The following is a 16,114-nucleotide window of genomic DNA, read 5'->3' on the forward strand; positions in this document are numbered from 1 at the left end:
GATACCCAGGCATGCCTGTCATTTTTCTTAGACATAGTTTAAAAGAAATGCAAATAGGTACCATTTTTATTAAGTACTTATGTGCCAAGTGCGTTTTTGCACATGGTTCTATTTAATTCTCATAATAATGCAGTGAGGGCTGTGATGCCATCCCTGTTTTACAGAGGTGAAGCAATTATTCATGGTAAAATGATGCTGTCAACCTTCAACCCCAGGTGTGAATGATCTTGAAGCTTTAGCTGTTTCATACAGCATCTCCCGTGAAAGCACAAATTAAATCCCATTACAATTCCTAAGGTATGGTACCATAATTTTATCTTAAGCACCATTTGAAACAAAAGCCCATGGGTGGGGTTAGGGTGAAGTTTGGTGTTGAAGTGAATTCTAGAAATAATTTTGAGTGTAAATATTACTTTATACATTGTTGGCACTCAAATACTTTTTTGGTAGTGTAAGTAATATTTGTTTTAATAAGGCTTCTCTTTTGGCACAGTTTTCTTTGGACTTATTGAGGGAAGCATGAAGAGGAAAGAGCCTTGACGTAGATTGCAAACATAAGTTGATCTGAGATGTTTGATTCTCTAACTTTTACCAGTTTCCAATGGTTGGCATCTGATTGAAGTTCAGAGGTGAGGAAAAGTATTTCATAAGCCAAATTGTTCAAGAATCTACAACTCAGAGTTATTATAGATTGTTTTATAAACTGCCTGTGTTTAATCTCATATTTTGCCTTCATCAAATCAGGAAACTATCCAAATCTGAGCGTAAGAAATAATTTTTCTTCCAACTTTGATTGAAGAGTAAATTTCCTAGCCAAAATCCCAGTTCTGAATGACCACTAAAAGCTTTGTAGTTTCTGTCTCCCCAGCAGACACCCTCTGTCTAGACGAAGCCAGGATCCTCAGCCTATTGGCCATGCCCAGAATTGGCAAGTACCTTTGGGAAAAGACCACTGCAGACTCTTAGCTTACTTCCTGTGCTAGTTACATTAAATAAACAAGAACTTTTAAAACCCATTCTTTAGCTCTAATTTAAAACAAGAATTCAGGACTGGAGTCTTCAGAATTTTCTAATAATCTTGAAAATCCTCGTTTTCTCTCTAACTTGTCTTGAGTCTTTCCTTTTATCACTGAAATCACTTTGACTTAACAACTATAGATCTTTATCACTAATGACCTCTCTTGATCCTTTTACTTCTTTTTGATAATCTTTAAATTTTAATAATTCCATTAATTTCTTAGGATCCAGGAATGTCTTAGATGGACTTAATCCAGATTTGCCACCTTTGGAATGATTTTTTTGAATAATCACCTTTTCCAGTTTTCTTTTAGCAGCTGCTCTTTCCACAATTTTCTGATTGCTAGTGTTTGCTGTAACAAGGTGATATACAACTGGCTTTGTTTGACCAATTTTCTGACATCTATCCTTGGACTGAAGATCAGACTGGGGATTCCAGGCACTAACATAAATGATAACTGTGTCTGCTGCAGTCAACTTAATGCCCAGACCACAAACTCATGTACTCACTAAGAAGATAAATACTTACGGATCTGTGTTGAAGTTGTGCATGTTTTTTCTTCTCTTTCAATAAGACAAGGATCCATCAAGTCTGCTAAAGTTGAAATTTCTAAGATGGCAGTAATCCATCAAAATGTCCAACATTTTTGTCATTTGGGGAAAAAAGCAATACCTTGTGGCTTCTATTTTACTTCTGGCAGCATCCAATCCAAAATTAAGAATTTCCCAGAATTTGTTACCAATTCTTCACCAACCTTAAACTCTCATGTGACAGTTTAATATGGATGATTACAGCATTTATGAAATAGCATCATTATATTCTGCAGCTTCAGAGTAACTTCACATTCTACAGGGATATTTACTTCCACAACAGCTCTTTCTTGGTCCACTTGTGGCTGCATTTGATTGATTAATTTTTCCAACTCATTAGGGAAATCATCTATTTGACTGTTATTTAATTATTTTCTATTTTGCTGTTTTGGTCTTCCAGTAGGACTTAGTTCAGCTGTTTCTTTCTCATTGTATTCAAATATTTGCAATTGTGTAGTTCACAATGGGTATATAAAAGATTTCTTGTTTCTTCGAAAGCGGTGCATAAAGCCCTACTTCTCATTCAGGAGGAACTTCAAGAGCAACATCAGATTTCAGTAAGAAAGGTGTGAGAATTTTCTGTTCTCTTTCTTTAGCAATAACATCTGCAGCAGTTGCAGAAAGACTAGTGATGTCAAACCAAGACACGAAGCTTTTTAAGTCATCAAATACATCTGACAACAAAAGGTTTAGCAATGACCAAAGTTCTGGTAAATTGTTTTGCAAGGGTGTACCAGTCAAAAGAAGTTTATCAGCATTGAATCATTTTAACTCCCTGATTAGATAGCACTTCACGTTCTTAATCCCATATCCTTCAGCTATTATTAAGTATTTCCAATAGCAATGCTGTAACACATTTCAGTCTCTCATAGTTATTTCAGATGATGCGACTATCACAGGATGAATCTGCAGTGCCCCTTTCTGTTTGTGAACATTCTTTATCAATTCTCGATGTTCCTGCTAGGTTTCATGATACAGCATTGTGGGAATTTCCGCTGTAAATCTTTTGAATTCAGCCATTCAGTTACAAAGCGTAGACTTGACAAGACCCAGGTACACCACAGACATGACAAGACCCAGGTACACCTCTCTGAATCATCAGTGCAATTGTAGCAGTGCCCAATCCCATTTTGTTTGCTGAAATGCCATTAATACCATTTTTCCTAAAGCATCTTAAGCCATTCCATGCCTTCTACTTGGTGCCATTGCATTACTTTGGTTGTTGAAAGAATACTGCCTGTCTATTACATTTCCATACTGGGTCAGAAAAGAATTTAGTATTTTGCCTAATAGTTTGAGACTATCTATCTTATAATTATACTATTTGAATTTTTATTTTTCTGAAGATCTTCTACACAGAGATTAGTAGAGGACGTGTTTTCATCCTCATTCACTTTTATTATTTTTTAGCCACAAAATTTCGTCTCTTGACATGACCTCTGAAATATTGTATGATTCATCATCTGTTCCTCTTTTTTTCCTCATGACTGGCTTTTCTTCATTTGCCTCAAATGAATTTTTACCTTTTTTAAGTTTTAAAGATTCCCTTTTTCTCTCCAATTTCTCATTATTTTTCAGTTCCTCTAATTGTTGCTGTTCCATTTTAGTCAATAAAAATTTGGAAGAGAGGTTGCTTTTTTCAAGCAAATGTTGAAGTCTCCGGTACTGAATTTCCATGGACTCTCTATCCCAAGACATGTGAGCCAGTGGTTAGTTTTTAAATCTGGTCTCCCATATTCCAAAATAACTTTACAGTACATATTCCTATCATTACTTTGTCTTGATTTAGCTATTTTGTTATTTGTTATAGTCAGGTAAATTGCAGTTCCATCTGTGAAAAGCACTGAGTTGCCTGGCAGGGAGCATCTCTCGGTGGCTATATCCCCATGAAAGAGGATCCCAGTGGACACAGAATAGAAACTCCCCACTGTCTATCCACTTATCTCTCCCAATGCCAACCTCAGATATTTTGGAGAAAAAGAAGACTGCCTTCTTCTAGGACTCACAAGCATAACTCAGTTCATTATGTTTTTGTCTACACAATATGAAGCGATTTCCTTTCACCTCTCTAAGAAATTCTGTTTGACTTTTTATATGCATTATTTTTTGTCCAATTGATCCAATTTGGATTGAGAGAAATGAAATGAAGTCTCTAACTATTAAGTTTTCCCAACTGTCTCTCCTCATGCCTCTGTTAACTTCTGCTTTTATCAAGTGTTGCTGCCACATTATTTAGTGCAGAGATATTATTCATAGTTGTTTTATCTTCATTTTTACTCCTATGCACTAGCACTATAAAGTGCCTTTTAAAATGATTTTTTTGCCTGAAATCTCATTTCTTTAATATTAATATGACACTACCTACTTTCTTGTTTTCTATTTTCCTGTTATGTTTTTGTTTATTTTTTATTTTTAATTTTCCTGAACAATTTTGTTTTCAGGGTGCCCCATAGAACATAGCATTTGGATTTGGGACTTAGATTTATGACTTGATCTGAAAATAACTTTTTTTTTATTGCAATAGGTAAATTAAACATATTTACTTTTAGTGATATCATTAATCTTAGTTCTATAATATATATGTAACATTTTTAAAGTCTAGTCTATGTGGCCTCTTTTTCTTTGTACTTCAGTTCTAATGGCTACATAATTATACTTTGATTTAATGCCTTTGTTCTCTTCTCTCTTTAGAATCATCTATTATTTTCCTAGTATAGGGCTGCGGTAGGTTGAATTATGTATCACCCAAAACACATGTTCTTAATCTGCATTCCTGTAGATATGAACCCATTGTAAATAGGATCTCTTGAAGATGTTATTTTCATTTAAGGTGTGGCTCAAATGAATGCAGAGGATCTTAATCAGATTACTGGAACCATTTATAAGCAGAAGAAATTCAGACATGGTACGAGAAAGCCACACGGAGGAGCCATCACCATGTAACCAGAAAGCCAAGGAACCCAACGATTGCCAGTCTGCCAGAACACTACCAACCCTGGGAGGAAACAAGCCTCTGAAACCGTGAGCCAGTAAATTCCCATTTTAATCCAATTCATTGTATGATATTTGTCATAGCATCTGGGAAAGTAAGATAGACACCATTAAAATGAACTTGTATTCTCTCCTTTCCCCCTCCCTTCTTCCCTTCCACCATACAATTTAGTAATATAGTCTTCCTTAGTGTTTACTTTCGTACTGGTAGGTATGCTATACTTCTAAACTAGATTTTTTTAACTTGAAATATCTCTTGGTTTTCAGGATTACAGGTGAGGCACTCAGTGAGCTTATTCTTTTCTCCACCTTCTCTTCCCCCTTATCTTTCAATTTTTTTAGCTTTATCTTTTATAAGTTTTAAGACCATATACCATTTACATTATATTCTGTTACCCTTACCTTTTCTTTTTATCTTATATCTACAGATAGATTATTTGGTGCTCATGAGTAGACTTTTTGTTGAAAAATCCCTGGTGGCTTCTTGTTTAGTTACATTTACCCTCTAGTAATTTCCTTAACAAGGGTTCACATGAAATAGCATTCACTGAATTCTTGAATGTTCAAAGCAATTTAATAGTATTAACTGTTGAAGGGAATGGGATCAAAACTCTATTGCTGGTGAGAGCATACATTGCTACAGGCACTGGAAAATGGTTTTGCAACAACTTGTAATGTTACACTTTTACTGTCCTATGATCCAGAGAATTCATTCATAGTCAAGAGAAGCATTTGCACAAGTATGCCAGGAAGCACATACAAGAATGTTCATAACGGTACTGTTTTATAATAGCAGCAACTGAACGTCCATCAAAAAGCGAAAAGGTAAGTAAATCAAGGAATATTCAAAAAATTGAATTTTACACAACAGTCAAAATTACATTCATACCCAATAGTTTAGATGAATCTTAGCAATGTACTATATTTTATCAATACTCATCTTTCTCATTTTAACACCTGTAAAATTGGATTGTATCTTAAAATTGATGGCAGGTCATCTTTTAATTAGAAGACTTTTCTAAGTATTACATAAAAGAATGCTGTATCTTACATTTGGTGGCATCTTATAGTCAATGAAATATGGTAATATTTTTTGCCAAAATGAAGTCTCAGGAGATTATACACAGTGTATAATGTTGAAAACAACTGAAACTTTGCAGTTTTTATTTGTGAATACATATGTATGATAATACTACATACATGAAAAGGAATAATAAACAAAATTTCAGGAAGATCATTACCTCTGGTGGAGGGAAACAGGTAGATGGGATAGGAAAGGAGACCAGAGGTAGATGAAAGCTATTGCTCTAGTTTTCATGTTAGTTTCGTGGATGTTTATGATGTTATTTAATATAATGGCTTCTTTTAAAAATAATTTAACAAAATTATTGCATTATTAAGTAAACGCATATATGTATACATACATAAATGAGGGATGTGTGGATTAAGGATGTAAATATGTCATGAAGCAAGATTTCTGATTAATTCAATTTTATACACCTGAGGTCAAAACTAAATAAAGTTATTGTCTGTAGCCTTTATATCTGAAGTAAAGCTTGACTGGCTCATGCTTTCCTTGAGTGTATGGTAAGTTTGTTGTATTTTAATCTATTTTCTGGCATTGAATGTTGTTGAGTAATTTGATATCCTGATTTCCTTTCTATCTTTACTTTTTTTTTTTTTTTTTTTTTTACGTCGGAACTGTGTTTATTTAATTCATTTCTTCACAGTATTAACAGTGCTTCATGTTCCATGTATAGAAAGGTTGTCTCTAAGAATTGGAAATTTATCAGTAAAAAAAGTCCGTTTCTTTAATTATTCTTGTTGTATTTCCCTTCACAACAGAGGCGTTCTCTTATGTATTCGCTGGAACATTGCCACAATCTTTAAATTTACCTGGTCATAGTACAAATACGTCGCCTAGGGACGTGGTCCACACCTCAACAATTACCCAGTCATGACCTATAGACCAAACAAAAGGTTAACAGGAGCAATCATGTTAGAAATATAGAAGGGAAAAAAACAAAGATAGTGTCCAGTCTCGTATCAAACATTGCATTTCTTTATCAGGTATACTTTTCTCTTTCATCTGAATATGTATCAATTAATTCCTTCAGCTGGGTAAATTGGAAAGCTGCTGAACCATCCTTTAGAAAATACATTGCCCAAATTGTGTTTCTTTTTCAGAGTCTCTTCCTGATGAAACTGAGTTGATGAGTTTTAGGAGAGGTGTGCCGATAATTATCGTGCCCCCATCGTGATTACTTTTTTTTTTTTTTTTTTTTTTTAATCATCATTTTATTGAGATATATTCACATACCACGCAGTCATACAAAACAAATTGTACTTTCGATTGTTTACAGTACCATTACATAGTTGTACATTCATCACCTAAATCAATCCCTGACACCTTCATTAGCACACACACAAAAATAACAAGAATAATAATTAGAGTGAAAAAGAGCAATTGAAGTAAAAAAGAACACTGGGTACCTTTATCTGTTTGTTTGCTTCCCCTACTTTTCTACACATCCATCCATAAACTAGACAAAGTGGAGTTTGGTCCTTATGGCATTCCCAATCCCACTGTCACCCCTCATAAGCTACATTTTTATACAACTGTCTTTGAGATTCATGGGTTCTGGGTTGTAGTTTAAAAGTTTCAGGTATCCACCACCAGCTACCCCAATTCTTTAGAACCTCAAAAAGGTTGTCTAAAGTGTGCGTAAGAGTGCCCACCCGAGTGATCTCTCGGCTCGTTTTGGAATCTCTCTGCCACTGAAGCTTATTTCATTTCCTTTCACATCCCCCTTTTGGTCAAGAAGATGTTCTCCATCCCACGATGCCGGGTCTACATTCCTCCCCGGGAGTCATATTCCACGTTGCCAGGGAGATTCACTTCCCTGGGTGTCTGATCCCACGTAGGGGGGAGGGCAGTGATTTCACCTTTCAAGTTGGCTTAGCCAGAGAGACAGGGCCACATCTGAGCAACAAAGAGGCATTCAGGAGGAGACTCTTAGGCACAAATACAGGGAGGCCTAGCCTCTCCTTTGCAGCAACCGTCTTCCCAAGGGTAAAACTTATGGTAGAGGGCTCAACCCATCAAACCACCAGTCCCCTATGTCTGTGGTCATGTTAGCAACCATGGAGGTGGGGTAGGCGAATACCCCTGCATTCTCCACAGGCTCCTCAAGGGGGCACTACATCTTTTTTTTTTTTTTTCCCTTGTTTGTCTTTTTTCTTTTTTTTTTTTTTTAACTTTCCCTTCTTTTTTAAATCAACTGTATGAAAAAAAAAGTTAAAAAGAAAACAAACATACAATAAAAGAACATTTCAAAGAGACCATAACAAGGGAGTAAGAAAAAGACAACTAACCTAAGATAACTGCTTAACTTCCAACATGTTCCTACTTTACCCCAAGAAAGTTACATAATATAGCAACATTTCAGTGAACTTGTTCCTACTACATCCATCAGAAATTAACAGACCATAGTCATTTCTGGGCATCCCCAGAACGTTAAATAGCTTATCTGTTCTTCTTGGATTATTGTTCCCCCTTCCTTAATTGCTCTCTACTGCTAGTTCCCCTACATTCTACATTATAAACCATTTGTTTTACATTTTTCAAAGTTCACATTAGTGGTAGCATATAATATTTCTCTTTTTGTGCCTGGCTTATTTCGCTCAGCATTATGTCTTCAAGGTTCATCCATGTTGTCATATGTTTCACCAGATCGTTCCTTCTTACTGCCGCGTAGTATTCCATCGTGTGTATATACCACATTTTATTTATCCACTCATCTGTTGAAGGACATTTGGGTTGTTTCCATCTCTTGGCAATTGTGAATAATGCTGCTATGAACATTGGCGTGCAGATATCTGTTCGTGTCACTGCTTTCCGATCTTCCGGGTATATACCGAGAAGTGCAATCGCTGGATCGAATGGTAGCTCTATATCTAGTTTTCTAAGGAACTGCCAGACTGACTTCCAGAGTGGCTGAACCATTATACAGTCCCACCAACAGTGAATAAGAGTTCCAATTTCTCCACATCCCCTCCAGCATTTGTAGTTTCCTGTTTGTTTAATGGCAGCCATTCTAATCGGTGTTAGATGGTATCTCATTGTGGTCTTAATTTGCATCTCTCTAATAGCTAGTGAAGCTGAACATTTTTTCATGTGTTTCTTGGCCATTTGTATTTCTTCTTCAGAGAACTGTCTTTTCATATCTTTTGCCCATTTTATAATTGGGCTGTCTGTACTATTGTCATTGAGTTGCAGGATTTCTTTGTATATGCAAGATATCAGTCTTTTGTCAGATACATGGTTTCCAAAAATTTTTTCCCATTGAGTTGGCTGCCTCTTTACCTTTTTGAGAAATTCCTTTGAGGTGCAGAAACTTCTAAGCTTGAGGAGTTCCCATTTATCTATTTTCTCTTTTGTTGCTTGTGCTTTGGGTGTAAAGTCTAGGAAGTGGCCTCCTAATACAAGGTCTTGAAGATGTTTTCCTACATTATCTTCTAGGAGTTTTATGGTACTTTCTTTTATATTGAGATCTTTGGTCCATTTTGAGTTAATTTTTGTGTAGGGGGTGAGGTAGGGGTCCTCTTTCATTCTTTTGGATATGGATATCCAACTCTCCCAGCCCCATTTGTTGAAAAGACCATTATGACTCAGTTCGGTGACTTTGGGGGCCTTATCAAAGATCAGTCGGCCATAGATCTGAGGGTCTATCTCTGAATTCTCAATTTGATTCCATTGATCTATATGTCTATCTTTGTGCCAGTACCATGCTGTTTTGGCAACTGTGGCTTTATAATAAGCTTCAAAGTCAGGGAGTGTAAGTCCTCCCACTTCGTTTTTCTTTTTTAGAGTGTCTTTAGCAATTCGAGGCATCTTCCCTTTCCAAATAAATTTGATAACTAGCTTTTCCAAGTCTGCAAAGTAGGTTGTTGGAATTTTGATTGGGATTGCATTGAATCTGTAGATGAGTTTGGGTAGAATTGACATCTTAATGACATTTAGCCTTCCTATCCATGAACATGGAATATTTTTCCATCTTTTAAGGTCCCCTTCTATTTCTTTTAGTAGAGTTATGTAGTTTTCTTTGTATAGGTCTTTTACATCTTTGGTTAAGTTGATTCCTAGGTACTTGATTTTTTTAGTTGCTATTGAAAATGGTATCTTTTTCTTGAGTGTCTCTTCAGTTTGTTCATTTCTAGCATATAGAAACATTACTGACTTATGTGCATTAATCTTGTATCCCGCTACTTTGCTAAATTTGTTTATTAGCTCTAGTAGGTGTATCGTTGATTTCTCAGGGTTTTCTAGATATAAGATCATATCATCTGCAAACAATGACAGTTTTACTTCTTCTTTTCCAATTTGGATGCCTTTTATTTCTTTGTCTTGCCGGATTGCCCTGGCTAGCACTTCCAGCACAATGTTGAATAACAGTGGTGACAGCGGGCATCCTTGTCTTGTTCCTGATCTTAGAGGGAAGGCTTTCAGTCTCTCACCATTGAGTACTATGCTGGCTGTGGGTTTTTCATATATGCTCTTTATCATGTTGAGGAAGTTTCCTTCAATTCCTACCTTTTGAAGTGTTTTTATCAAAAAGGGATGTTGGATTTTGTCAAATGCTTTTTCAGCATCTATTGAGATGATCAATTGATTTTTCCCTTTCGAGTTTTTAATGTGTTGTAATACATTGATTGTTTTTCTTATGTTGAACCATCCTTGCATGCCTGGAATGAACTCCACTTGGTCATGGTGTATGATTTTTTTAATGTGTCTTTGGATTCGATTTGCAAGTATTTTGTTGAGGATTTTTGCATCTATATTCTTTAGGGAGATTGGCCGGTAGTTTTCCTTTTTTGTAGCATCTTTGCCTGGTTTTGGTATTAGATTGATGTTAGCTTCATAAAATGAGTTAGGTAGTGTTCCATTTTTTTCAATGTTTTGAAAGAGTTTGAGTAAGATTGGTGTCAGTTCTTTCTGGAAAGTTTGGTAGAATTCCCCTGTGAAGCCATCTGGCCCTGGGCATTTATTTGTGGGAAGATTTTTGATGACTGATTGGATCTCTTTGCTTGTGATGGGTTGGTTGAGGTCTTCTATTTCTTCTCTGGTCAGTCTAGGTTGTTCATATGTTTCCAGGAAATTGTCCATTTCTTCTACATTGTCCAGTTTATTGCCATACAGTTGTTCATAATATCCTCTTATAATTTTTTTAATTTCTTCAGGATCTGCAGTTATGTCACCTTTTTCATTCATTATTTTGTTTATATGGGTCTTCTCTCTTTTTGATTTTGTCAGTCTAGCTAGGGGCTTGTCAATCTTGTTGATCTTCTCAAAGAACCAACTTTTGGTGATATTTATCCTTTCTATTGCTTTTTTGTTCTCTATGTCATTTATTTCTGCTTTAATCCTTGTTATTTCTTTTCTTGTACTTGGTTTAGGATTGGTTTGCTGTTCATTTTCTAGCTTCTTCAGTTGATCCATTAGTTCTTTGATTTTGGCTCTTTCTTCCTTTTTAATATATGCGTTTAGTGCTATAAATTTCCCCCTTAGCACTGCTTTTGCTGCATCCCATAGGTTTTGGTATGTTGTGTTCTCATTTTCATTCGTCTCTATATATTTAGCAATTTCTCTTGCTATTTCTTCTTTAACCCACTGATTGTTTAGGAGTGTGTTGTTTAACCTCCAGGTATTTGTGAATTTTCTAAGTCTCTGATGGTTATTGACTTCTAATTGTATTCCATTGTGGTCAGAGAATGTGCTTTGAATAATTTCAATCTTTTTAAATTTATTGAGGCTTGTTTTATGTCCCAGCATATGATCTATTCTGGAGAAAGTTCCGTGAGCACTAGAAAAGTATGTGTATCCTGGTGATTTGGGATGTAATGTCCTGTAGATGTCTGTTAAATCTAATTCATTTATCAGATTGTTTAGGTTTTCAATTTCCTTATTGGTCTTCTGTCTGGTTGATCTATCTATAGGAGAGAGTGATGTGTTGAAGTCTCCCACAATTATTGTGGAAACATCAATTGCTTCCTTTAGTTTTGCCAGTGTTTCTGTCATGTATTTTGTGGCACCTTGATTGGGTGCATAGACATTTACGATTGTTATTTCTTCTTGCTGAATTGCCCCTTTTATTAGTATGTAGTGGCCTTCTTTGTCTCTCAAAACATCCCTGCATTTGAAGTCTATTTTATCTGAGATTAATATTGCTACACCTGCTTTCTTTTGGCTGTAGCTTGCATGAAATATTTTTTTCCATCCTTTCACTTTCAGTTTCTTTGTGTCCCTGTGTCTAAGATGAGTCTCTTGTATGCAACATATTGATGGTTCATTCTTTTTGATCCATTCTGCGAATCTATATCTTTTAATTGGGGAGTTTAATCCATTTACATTCAACGTTAAAACCGTGAAGGCATTTCTTGAATCGGCCATCTTATCCTTTGGATTATGTTTGCCATATTTTTCCCTCTCTCTATTAATATCCTTTATTGTACCCATACCGAATCTCTTTAGTACTGAACCTTTCTCCAAGTCTCTCTGTCCTGTCTTTGTTTCTCTGTCTGTAGGGCTCCCTTTAGTATCTCCAGTAGGGCAGGTCTCTTGTTAGCAAATTCTCTCAGCATTTCTTTGTCTGTGAAAAATTTAAGCTCTCCCTCAAATTTGAAGGAGAGCTTTGCTGGATAAAGTATTCTTGGCTGGAAATTTTTCTCACTCAGAATTTTAAATATATCGTGCCACTGCCTTCTTGCCTCCATGGTGGCTGCTGAGTAGTCACTACTTAGTCTTATGCTGTTTCCTTTGTATGTGGTGAATTGCTTTTCTCTTGCTGCTTTCAGAACTTGCTCCTTCTCTTCTATGTTTGACAGTGTGATCAGTATATGTCTCGGAGTGGGTTTTTTTGGATTTATTCTATTTGGAGTTCGCTGAGCATTTATGATTTGTGTATTTATGTTGTTTAGAAGATTTGGGAAGTTTTCCCCAACAATTTCTTTGAATACTCTTCCTAGACCTTTACCCTTTTCTTCCCCTTCTGGGACACCAATGAGTCTTATATTCGGACGTTTCATATTATCTATCATATCCCTGAGGTCCATTTCGATTTTTTCAATTTTTTTCCCCATTCTTTCTTTTATGCTTTCATTTTCCATTCTGTCATCTTCCAGGTCACTGATTCGTTGTTCAACTTCCTCTAGTCTTGTACTATGAGTGTCCAGAATCTTTTTAATTTGGTCAACAGTTTCTTTAATTTCCATAAGATCATCCATTTTTTTATTTAGTCTTGCAATGTCTTCTTTATGCTCTTCTAGGGTCTTCTTGATTTCCTTCATATCCCGTACTATGGTCTCATTGTTCATCTTTAGTTCTTTGAGTAGCTGCTCTAGGTGCTGTGTCTCTTCTGGTCTTTTGATTTGGGTGCTTGGGCTTGGGTTATCCATATCGTCTGGTTTTTTCATATGCTTTATAATTTTCTGTTGTTTTTGGCCTCGTGGCATTTGCTGAACTTGATAGGGTTCTTTTAGGGTTTGTAGACCAGTTGAAGTCCTTATCTCTAATTTATCAGATCTAGAGCTTCGTGGAGTACACTTTCTCTAACTAACCAGCAGGTGGCGTCCACGAGCCACCTGTTCTCCACAAGCCAGATCTCCCCTGCTTAGCCTTTTTGGTGAGTGGGGGAGTGAGTCTTGTGGGGCCCAATTGGTGTACCAAGCTTGCGTGTGTAGTTGGTGTTGCCTGCCCTGTATGTGGGGCGTGTTTCTGGGCAGTAGGGGAGGGGGGGTGGCCCTAACAATCAAATCTCCCTGATGATCCTAGAGTTTTAAAGCTGCTGCAATAGTCTAATCCTTCAGTTCAGTCCTGCCACAGTTTGTCTCTGCCACTGACCCACAAGTCTTTGGTATTGGCGTATGGCTCCTGAGACTTGCAAGTGGGCCCCTCTTCCAGGCCGTGCACCCCGGGTCCTCTGTTGAGGGATGACTGTGCTATGTCACAGGTGAGTGCCGTCCCCCCAGGGCAGTTCTGGGCTGCTGGGCTGTGTAGGGAGGCTCCCAGTCTGCTCAAATGATGGCTGAATGGGGCTTTGTTAATTCACACTGCTCCACCTTCCCAGGTCTGGGACATTCAGCTGAGGTTGCAGGTAAGGCTAATGTCCACGCCCAGTTTTGTGGTGTGTGCCTGTTATTTGAAGCACTTCCGTCACACTGGGTTGTCTGGGGCAGCTCTGGGCTATGGGGCTGGCGATGGGTAGGAGTGTTTCCTGTCCACCAGGATGGTGGCTGTGAGCGGACACCCCCCTTTTCTTGGGAAGTTGTGTTGTTTAGTGAATTTTCTCAGCCACTGGATTATTGCCTTTTGTCTCAGAGCTCTCTTAGTTCTGCTCTTGACTTGCCGTGCCCAAATTGCAATTCGTTGAAGCTTTCTGTATTGAGCTTCTTAGAGTAATTGTTTTAGAAAAAGCAAAAAGGATTTAAAAAAAAAAAAAACAAAAAAAAAAACGGCCCTCCTCAGAGATCTAATGGGTTATTGAAATGCTAATAGACAAAGCAACCAGGGCCATTAAGGAAAGGTGCACAGGGCAGAGAGATCAGCTTTGCTTCGGGATTTGCATATGCGCCTCAAGGCCTGAGCTCCGCCCTTCCCCCCTCTGCGTTCACCAGAACTCCAAAAATCCTCCGCTTTTATTTTGGAGTTTTTCGTGTTGTTTTTTTTCTATGCCTGTCTCCTCTCTGCTGGGCTGGCTGCTCTCAGAGTCTCTGGTGTCTGGTCTCAGTCTATCTATGGTTGGAGTTTGAATCAGTAGAATGAGTTTCCGATAAGAGCAGCCACTGCAATTCTCCCTTCTCCTTCCCGGAGCTGACAGCCCCTCCTGTCCCGGGACTGAGCCTGGCAGGGAGGGGCGCGGGTCCCCTGGCCGCAAAAACTTACAGATTTCGCTGATCTCAGCAGTTCCACGTTTTCATGAGTGTTGTATGAAGTATGCCCAAAGTCAGATTGCTCTGTGGTGTCCAGTCCACGCAGTTTCTGGTTTTTTACCTACTTTCCTGGAGGAGTAGCTAAAACTTACAGCTCACCAGTCTGCCATCTTGCCCCGCCTCCTCTATCTTTACTTTTTAAATAAGCAATGTGCTCCTTTTGCTTGGCTGTCCAAAAGATTTTCTTCATCTTTAAAGATGACTTTACTAAGATATGTCTCAGTATTGTTGATGTGTTGCGAACTTTCCCTGATACAGTGTGCCTGTTAAATAGGTAGATTTGAATTTTATGTTTTGGGAGTATTTTCTATATTATATTTTCAGGTATGTTTTCTATTCCATTGTTCTAGCGTTCCTCTTTTGAACTCCATGCAAATGTGTGATATCCTTTGCCCGTCTTCTAAATCTGCGGGTTTGTCTCTCATCCCTTTTATCTCTTTGTCTATTTTGGTTTCATTTTGTTTGCTTTTCTCATTTCTTTCTTCTCTAACCGTTGCTGTGCTTTCCAAACTGTCTATTTATTTCCCTTGTACTTTTAAATCACTTATTCTTATTTTTTTTTCTGCTTTATTTCCTGATCCCATGCAGGTCCTCTTTTTCTTTTTTCTGCTAGCTATTCTACCATCACTATCTGTTGTCTATTCCTTTCTTCCCTCAGTTCTTTTATTTCTGCCCAGCAGTTTTCCTTCATAATTGTGATTTTGACTGAGTAAAATTCTTGTCTGTTCTCTGGTGGCTCTTCTTTTTCCTCTAGGGAAGTTTTTCTCTGCTTTCCCACATTTTTCTCACGGTATAGAATATTTTTGTAGATACTATAGAATTTCTTTTTGTAGTTTATATCTGAATGCATTATACTTTCCTGAACCAGTTACTGACAGGTGCTTAAGGATGTGTAAGTAGGTAGGGGTATGGCTACTGTCTCTGTTGTTATAATGATGGATTGTTTTCTGTTGCATGTCTTTTTTGTTCCTCTTTTATTACCTTCTTTTGTCTTAAATAGATATACTCTAGTGTACCATTTTAATTACTTCGTTGGTTCTTTTTACTGTACTCGAGTTATTTTCTTAGTGATTGCTGTGGGGATTACAAAATGCATCTTAAAACAATACAGTTTGGAATAATACTTAATTCCAATAGTATGTATACATTTTGTTTCAATAATTCCCTTCGTTCCCTCCTGACTTGTACCATTATTGTCATATAAATTACATCTTTATATGTTATAAGCACATCAGTACAGTTGTAAAATTGTTTTATGCAGTTTTATTTTAAATTAAGAGGATAAATAAGTAAAAAATATATTTATGCTGTCTTTTATATTTACGTATGTGTGATAGAATAATGGCTCCCCAAGTATGTTCCTGTCCTGATCCTTGGAAACTGATTATGTTAGGTTATGTGGCAAAGGACAATTAAGGTTACAGAAGGAATTAAAGTGGTCAATCATCTGACCGGTGATAGGGAGATTAGCCTGGATTATCTGTGTGGGCCCATTGTAATCGTAAGCATCCTTACAAGTGGAAGTGGG

At 37.1% G+C, this 16,114-nt stretch overlaps 1 long non-coding RNA gene and 1 pseudogene across 2 annotated transcripts; one reads left to right on the plus strand and one right to left on the minus strand.

Moving 5' to 3' along the window:
* The first annotated feature begins 370 nt into the window (after window positions 1-370).
* LOC119541446 lies at window positions 371-5,426 on the plus strand. Of its 2 annotated transcripts, none has more exons than XR_005218271.1 (3): window positions 371-629; window positions 4,439-4,629; window positions 5,304-5,426. It is a non-coding gene; the product is annotated as an uncharacterized LOC119541446 (long non-coding RNA). The 2 variants fall into 2 exon arrangements; XR_005218272.1 differs by having other exon boundaries at window positions 4,439-4,637; window positions 5,304-5,424.
* On the minus strand, window positions 1,032-3,613 carry LOC119541442 (annotated as a pseudogene).
* Window positions 5,427-16,114: the final 10,688 nt, after the last annotated feature.

The sequence above is a fragment of the Choloepus didactylus genome, chromosome 8, assembly GCF_015220235.1.
Source record: "Choloepus didactylus isolate mChoDid1 chromosome 8, mChoDid1.pri, whole genome shotgun sequence".
Lineage (NCBI taxonomy): Eukaryota > Metazoa > Chordata > Mammalia > Pilosa > Megalonychidae > Choloepus > Choloepus didactylus.